The sequence below is a fragment of the Nicotiana attenuata genome, unplaced genomic scaffold, assembly GCF_001879085.1.
Source record: "Nicotiana attenuata strain UT unplaced genomic scaffold, NIATTr2, whole genome shotgun sequence".
In the NCBI taxonomy this organism is placed as follows: Eukaryota; Viridiplantae; Streptophyta; class Magnoliopsida; order Solanales; family Solanaceae; genus Nicotiana; species Nicotiana attenuata.
This window is the reverse complement of record NW_017670601.1, coordinates 469,549-476,482: the sequence shown is the minus strand read 5'-3', so window position 1 is coordinate 476,482 and position 6,934 is coordinate 469,549.

Below are 6,934 nucleotides of genomic sequence, written 5' to 3'. Positions count from 1 at the left end.
TTTTTGGATCTGTTTGACTGGTTTTTCATTGCTGGATTTTAAGCTGACTTGTTGTGATACTGCTGATTCATTTTGCTGTGACTTGAACTGCTGCTGATCCCTCCTTTCTTGTTATATTTCAATCTCCAGGTACACATCTTGTAATTCCGGGCTGTTGAAATAAAATGAAGTGCTGATTTAGCTTCTCTTGTTGAAATCCTTTGTTTATTTTGACTTGTAATTAATTGGAACCTTATTATAGCATGTAATCAACTAAGGATTGTATAACTGGACTGTTGAACTATTTGGACAATTTTAGAATTATAAGAATTTATGCTTAATAGTATTAATTTCAGTATAGCTTAATGTTAGTGAGGATGTTGAATTGGAGTTATGTTAGATTCATGTGTAATAAACACTGCCAATATATTGTCAGGTTTAAATGTTGTACTGGAAATAAGCTCTAGCGTGAGTATATACTTCATAAGGATATACACAATATAGATACAAGCATGAAGTTTAGAATTAAAATTAGCATGCAAACTGAAGCATTTACTTGCATACTTTGACACATATACAATCCAGGAAATGTGTTTTAATTCGGTTTAGTTGTTCCAGAATGATTTAATCATCCTGAAATCAGATTATGAATAATTTAATAGTTCGGTTGTTTACATGCTTCAGTGAGTTTAAATCGTTAGCCACTGTGTTTGTCGAATTGCTGTGGTTATGTTAAATTGTTTCAGCTCCTAAAATAATTATTTACTACAGTAATTTAGAACTAAAAAAATACCAAAAATTCAAAGTCCAGTTAATACACTTGGGCCAACAACAAACTGCCTAGATGAATGAATTGGGCCTACTTAGAGGCCCAAAAGCTGGGTAATCTCTAAATCACACGCAAGCTGGGCATAAAATCCAAGTTGAAGGCCCAAAAATGTTAGAAGTCAAAAATCCTTAAAATTACATTAAGAATATAGGGAATTAATTTGCAATGTAAATTTAGGTTTTCGAGTTAGGTAGCGAGTTCAAATTAAGAGGGTCCTCCCTTTTGTTTGAATTCGGACTTGAACTCGAGGCCCGAATTTATAAATGTTAATTAATTAGGCCCTTTTAGAGACAAAAACAAATAAATAGAAAATCTTAGTTTGCTTTAGGACATCCTTTAAATAATAAAAATGAGATGAGCCTCGCCAAATAAAATACATAAATTGCAGGGACCTCATTAAATACTCCCATCAAAATACTTAGAATTCAGGGCGGGCCGTTTAGCGAATTTCACGGCCTCCCGCAAAGATAATAACACGTTAGTCGCTTTAGGCGCGCTTTTAATAATTTTACTTCCTAAATACAGGTGTGCATTTCATGCAACTCAAATCTAAATCCCAAAATGTTGAATAAGAATGTGTCGAGGATCCAGGTGCATTTCATGTGACGTGATCCAAAAACACGTTTTTAAACGACGTTCACTTTCTTAAAAAAAAACATTTTAACTAAAAACGTTTAATTAACTCTAAAATTGCACTATAGGATGGCATGTATAAAAATCAGATTTTAGCCATTTATAATGATTTAAGCGACCGTGCTAGAACCACGAGATCCGGGGGTGCCTAACACCTTCCCTCGGGTCAACAGAATTTCTTATTCAGAATTTCTGACTCCAATTGGGAAGTCGACAATTTTCCTCGATTTGGGATTTAAGTTAAACCGGTGACTTGGGACACCAAAAGCCAATCCTATCCCAAGTGGCGACTCTAAAAATAAATAAATAATCCCATTTCGAATAATGTCACTTTAAATGGAAAAACTCCCTTATACATTATCCTTTGGGGTAGGTGTGTAAAAAAGGAGGTGTGACACCGCCAGTTAGAGCAGTTCAGCCGGGTGTTGTAGCCCAGACCGGTAATGGAGCAGCTATGTCTGCCGATGCTTTGTGGAGGTTGGATAGGTTCACCAAGCTCTTCACTACTACCTTCAGCAGTGCATCTTCTGAGGATCCCCAAGATTATCTAGACAGCTGTCATGAGGTTCTCATGAACATGGGGATAGTTGAGACCATTGGGGTCGATTTTGCTCTTTTTTGCTTGTCTGGATCCGCCAAGACTTGGTGGAGGGATTACTGTTTGGCTAGACCAGCCGGATCACCAGCTTTAACTTGGGAGCAGTTCACGTAGCTATTTCTTGAGAAGTTTCTCCCCATCACTCAGAGGGAGGCCTATCGGAGGCAGTTTGAGCGTCTCCAGCAGGGTTCTATGACTGTTACTCAGTATGAGACCAGATTCATCGACTTGGCTTGTCATGCTCTCATCATACTTCCCACCGAGAGAGAGAGGGTGAGGAGGTTCATTGAGGGACTTATCCAGCCTATTCGACTTCAGATGGATAGGGAGACAGGGAGTGAGATCTCTTTTCAGGAGGAGGCCAATGTGGCCAGGAGAGTGGAGATGGTTCTGTCACAGGGAGGTGGTCATAGGTCGGACAAGAGGCCCCGTCATTTAGGCCAATTCAGTGGTACCTCGTCTGGAGGTAGGGATTCGTATGGTAGAGGCCATCCTCCTAGGCCTTTTCAGTCGGCACTTCAGGTTTCTCACGGTGCTTCAGGTGGCCGTGGTCCTCAGATGCAGCATTCTGATTAGCAGTCCTACAGTGCACCACCAGCTCCTATCAGTGCACCGTCGCTTCAAAGTTTCCAGGGTCGTCAGCCCCAGCAGCCGAGGGCTTGTTTTACTTGTGGCGACACAAGGCACATTGCTAGGTATTACCCTCGAGCACCGAGTAGCTCTTAGCATCAGGGTTCCCGTGCCATGGTACAGGCACCGAGTGTTCCACAGCCCGCCCAGCTAGCTAGGGGTAGAGGTAGAGGTGCTAGAGGTGGAGGTAGAGGTCCTAGAGGTTGAGCTCAGGCCGCTAGAGGTGGAGGCCAGTCAGCAGCAGGCCGTCCCAAAGATGTAGTTCAGGCTGGTGGGGCCCAGCCCCGATGTTATGCTCTTCCAGCCAGGCCCGAGGCTGAGGCTTCCGATGCAGTTATTACAGGTACTGTTCTGGTTTGTGATAGAGATGCTTCAGTGTTATTTGATCCAGGGTCTACATACTCGTATGTGTCATCTTATTTTGCACCGTACCTGGTCATGCCTAGTGATTCTTTGAGTGTTCCTGTTTATGTGTCTACACCGGTGGGTGATTCCATTGTGGTAGATCGAGTCCATCGTTCATGTATAGTTGTGATTAGAGGTCTTGAGACTCGTGTAGATTTGCTTCTTCTGGACATGGTTGATTTCGATGTTATATTGGGGATGGACTGGCACCTTACCATGCTATCTTGGACTATCATGCCAAGACTGTGACCTTAGCCTTGCCGGGTTTACTTCGTTTAGAGTGTAGAGGGACTCCTGGTCATTCTACCCGCAGTGTTATCTCCTATGCGAAGGCTCGGCATATGGTCGAGAAGGGGTATTTGGCCTATTTGGCCTATGTTCGAGATTCTAGTGCCGAGGTTCCTTCCATTGAGTCTGTGCCCGTTGTTCGTGAGTTTCCTGAGGTATTTCCTCAGACCTGCTGGGTATGCCACCGACAGGGATATCGACTTTTGCATTGATTTGGCTTCAGGCACTCAGCCCATTTCTATCCTGCCGTATCGTATGGCCCCGCCTGAGTTGAAAGAGTTGAAGGAGCAGTTGCAAGACTTGCTCGAGAAGGGTTTCATTAGACCAGTGTTTCGCCTTGGGGTGCGCCGGTGTTGTTTGTTAAGAAGAAGGATGGATCGATGAGGATGTGTATTGATTACCGGCAATTGAATAAGGTTACAATTAAGAATAAATATCCACTGCCGAGGATTGATGATTTGTTCGATCAGCTTCAGGGTGCCAAGGTATTTTTAAAGATTGACTTGAGATCTGGCTACCATCAGTTGAGGATTAGGGCATCCGATGTCCCTAAGACAGCTTTCCGCACTCGGTACGGGCATTATGAGTTCTTGGTGATGTCATTCGGGTTGACAAATGCCCCAGCAGCTTTTATGGATTTGATGAACCGAGTGTTCAGGCCTTACTTGGATTCATTTGTGATAGTCTTCATTGATGATATTTTGATATATTCACGTAGTCGAGAGGAGCACGAGCAGCATCTTAGAGTGGTTCTTCAGACTTTGAGGGTTAGTCAGTTGTATGGTAAGTTTTCGAAGTGTGAGTTCTGGTTGAGTTCGGTTGCATTCCTGGGTCATGTTGTGTCAGCAGAGGGTATTCAGGTTGATCCGAAGAATATTGAGGCAGTCAAGAACTGGCCTAGACCAGCATCAGCTACAGAGATTCGGAGTTTCTTGGGATTGGAAGGCTACTATCGTCGGTTCGTGGAGGGGTTTTCATCTATCGCAGCCCCGATGACCAGGTTGACCTAGAAGGGAGCCCAGTTCAGATGGTCGGATGAGTGTGAGGCGAGCTTTCAGAAGCTCAAGACGGCTCTGACTACGACACCGGTGTTGGTTTTGCCCACAGGATCAGGGCCTTATACAGTTTATTGTGATGCATCTCCTATTGGACTTGGTGCAGTGTTGATGCAGGATGGCAAGGTCATTGCCTATGCTTCGCGGCAGTTGAAGATTCATGAGAAGAACTATCCGGTTCATGATGTGGAGTTAGCAGCCATTGTTCACGCGTTGAAGATTTGGAGGCATTATCTATATGGCGTGGCATGCGAGGTATTCACGGATCATAAGAGTCTGCAGTATTTGTTCAAGCAAAAGGAGTTGAATTTAAGGCAGAGGAGGTGGTTGGAGCTGTTGAAAGACTATGATGTCACCATATTATATCATCCGGGAAAGGCCAATGTGGTGGCCGATGCTTTGAGTAGGAAGTCAGCAAGTATGGGCAGTCTTGCTTATATTCCGGTCAGTGAGAGACCGCTTGCTTTGGATGTTCAGGCTTTGGCCAATAAGGTCGTGAGGTTGGATGTTTCTGAGCCCAGCCGTGTGTTAGCTTGCACAGTCGCTCGTTCTTCATTATTGGAGCGTATCTGAGATCGGTAGTATGATGATCCACATTTTTGTGTCCTTAGAGACACGGTGCAGCACGGAGGTGCCAAGCAAGTTACCTTAGGTGATGATGGAGTTTTGAGATTGCAGGGTCGAGTTTGTGTGCCTAATGTGGATGGTCTTCGAGAGTTTATTTTAGAGGAGGCCCATAGCTCCCGGTACTCTATTCATCTGGGCGCCGCTAAGATGTATCAGGATTTGCGGTAGCATTATTGGTGGAGAAGAATGAAGAAGGATATCGTTGCATATGTGGCTCGGTGTTTGAATTGCCAGCAGGTTAAGTACGAGCATCAGAGGCCCGGTGGTTCATTTCAGAAGATTGAGATTCCTGAGTGGAAGTGGGAGCGTATCACTATGGACTTCGTTACTGGACTTCCACGGACTCAGAAGAAGTTTGATGCAGTGTGGGTCATTGTTGATAGGCTGACCAAGTCAGCACATTTCATTCCTGTGGCAGTTTCCTATTCTTCCGAGAGATTAGCTGAGATCTATATCCGGGAGATTGTTCGTCTTCATGGTGTGCCCGCGTCTATCATTTCGGATCGAGGTACGCAATTTACCTCACATTTCTGGAAAGCAGTTCAGCGAGAGTTGGGCACACGGGTTGAGTTGAGCATAGCATTTCATCCTCAGACGGACGGGCAGTCCGAGCTGACTATTCAGATTTTGGAGGATATGCTCCGAGCTTGCGTCATTGACTTTGGAGGCTCGTGGGATCAATTTTTACCTTTAGCACAGTTTGCCTACAACAACAGCTACCAGTCGAGTATCCAGATGGCTCCCTATGAGGCTTTATATGGTAGACGGTGTCGGTCTCCGGTTGGATGGTTTGAGCCGGGAGAGGCTCAGTTGTTGGGTACGGATCTGGTTCAGGATGCCTTGGACAAGGTCAGGATTATTCAGGATAGGCTTCGTACAACTCAGTCCAGGCAAAAGAGCTACGCCGACCGCAAGGTTCGTGATTTGGCATTTATGGTCGGTGAGCGGGTATTGCTTCGAGTGTCGCCTATGAAGAGCGTGATGAGATTTGGGAAGAAGGGCAAGCTTAGCCCTAGGTTCATTGGCCCGTTTGAGATTCTTGATCGAGTGGGAGAGGTGGCTTATAGACTTGCGTTGCCGCCAAGCTTATCAGCCGTGCATCCAGTGTTTCATGGGTCCATGCTTCGGAAGTATCACAGTGATCCATCCCACGTGTTAGATTTCAGCACTGTCCAGTTGGACAAGGACTTGTCTTACGAGAAGGAGCCAATAGCTATTCTAGACCGGCAGGTTCGTCAGTTGAGGTCGAAGAGTTTTCCTTCTGTTCGTGTTCAGTGGAGAGGTCAGCCTGCTGAGGCATCGACCTGGGAGTCTTAGTCCGATATGCGGAGCCGTTATCCCCATCTTTTCCCCGACTCAGGTACTTCCTTCTTATGTTCGTTCGAGGACGAACGGTTATTTTAGAGGTGGAGGATGTGATGACCCAAAAGGTCATCACTTGTTTTTAAAATGAATTCTACGTTTCGAGGCCTTAAAAACCTCTTTTAGCTTCACCTCAACTAGGAAGTGCATCTCCTGTTGAAAGGTTTGGACTAGGAAGTGCGTCTCCTAGGATTGATGGTTTAGATTAGGAAGTATGTCTCCTATTAGAATGACTCAAACTAGGAAGTGCGTCTCCTAGGATTGGTAGTTCAGATTAGGAAGTGCGTTTCCTATTGGAATAACTCAAACTAGGAAGTGCATCTCCTAGGATTGGTTGAAAGGTTTGGACTAGGAAGTGCTTTTCCTAGGATTAATGATTCATATTAGGAAGTGTGTCTCCTATTGGAATTGCCCGAACTAGGAAGTGCATCTCCTACGAATGATTTTGAAAGGATTAGACTAGGAAATGCGTCTCCTAGGATTGATGGTTCAGATTAGGAAGTGCGTCTCCTATTGGAATGACTCAAA